This window comes from Clupea harengus, chromosome 8 (assembly GCF_900700415.2).
Source record: "Clupea harengus chromosome 8, Ch_v2.0.2, whole genome shotgun sequence".
In the NCBI taxonomy this organism is placed as follows: domain Eukaryota; kingdom Metazoa; phylum Chordata; class Actinopteri; order Clupeiformes; family Clupeidae; genus Clupea; species Clupea harengus.
Window position 1 is genome coordinate 14232460 of NC_045159.1, and position 1611 is coordinate 14234070.

Consider the following 1611-nt stretch of genomic DNA (forward strand, 5'->3'; position numbering starts at 1 on the left):
CCCCCCCCCCCCCCTAGGTCTCTCCAATTCTCTCTCTCTCTTTTTCTTTCTCTCTTCTCTCTCTCTCATTTTCTTTCTCTCTCTCTCTGATCTCTGCCTTTGCCCCCGCCTTCACCCCTCCCCTCCTTTTCCTCTCACTCCTCTCCCATTCTCCTCCTCTCCCATTCTCCTCCTCTCTCTCTCTCTCTCTCTACCTCTCTCTCCCTCTGTCCTTCTCCTCTCCCCAGAGTTTCCTCTGTGGTGACCAAATAAGGGCACAGAAGGACAGAGACAGACTCCCTCTGCACGCACCCAGGGACCCCACCTCAGGTCTCTTACCACCTCTTTTCCACCACAGGACGTTTACTCCGCTGCAGTCTGCTCCTCCGTTAAACAGTCCAGCTGACGACCATGCAACAGCCCATAAATGTTCCAGGTTTTGTACATGTTGAAAAGTGTTTGCGGCATGATTGTAGGGGAAATGTCTCCTTGTGGTGGTAGTGTGTGTGATGTGTTTGCTCTCTTTCTCTCCCCCTGTAGGTGCGTCAGGCGAGTGGATGTACAAATACACATCCAGCTGAATTAGACCCTAAAGTTACAGTCCAGTTTCAGAGATATACAAACTCTGCTAAAATGCATGCCTTTACTGAGTGTGCACTCTCTGCATTTGTATTTGAAATACTGAACAGGCATCATTGCATAGTGGACATGAGCACTATGAATATATAATGAGTGTTACACAAATGTATAATTTGGTGTGTGTGTGTGCAGAACTTCTGTATTGTTTTAAACTGGGCTGAGTACAGGTGAAGCCGTGTTGACATGACACCTCTGTAATCTGCTCTAATCCTATGTTTTACCTGGGTGACCTTTCGCTCATGCCGTCATTGACTGCACGTGCAACACATACTTGAAATAGGCCTGTTGTTAGGTGTATTGATTCCAAACATCTCTTCAGTCCAATCTCACAGTGTGGCTCTTCAACTAGGCGTACCGAATAGTGGTCCATAATAGCGAGAGAATGAGCATGGACGGATTATGAAATCAAGTCTCCTCCATTTCTTGGGCAGCATGCAGAGCAGGAAGCAACTGACAGTCCAAGCACCCTGTGCTTACGTGACATATTTAGTACCTGTAGATTGCCTGCAGCAGTCATGCCACATCAGTACATGATGCAATAAGCTATATTAATGTGTCTGCATACCAAATTAGAACATTTTAGCTTCGGCAGTTCTTGAGATATTGAAATATGTCAGTTAGCACCCCGTATGGACAAAATGTCACTAAATTTGGCGTGCATCCAGAATGTGGTAGTGATGCAGGGTGGGACATTTTGTGAAGTTTGAACATTTACGTCACAAGATATTGGCTCGTGAAGTGTTCGATCTTTGCATTGACGTTATTCACTAGGTGGCGCCTCTCCACCAAAGAGTCATGATGACTAGACTAGGGTCAAGCGCCTCCAAGAGGCCAACTTGCCATGTTGTAATTACCAAGTCCAAGTTACCAGTTTATGGGAGAATGTGTTATGAGAGAATGTGTTTTACATTCAACACTAATACAGGCCAACACAGTTCTAATTTTAGAGTTATATAATTAATTTGTGTCTTACTAGCTTTAAACACAGACCAA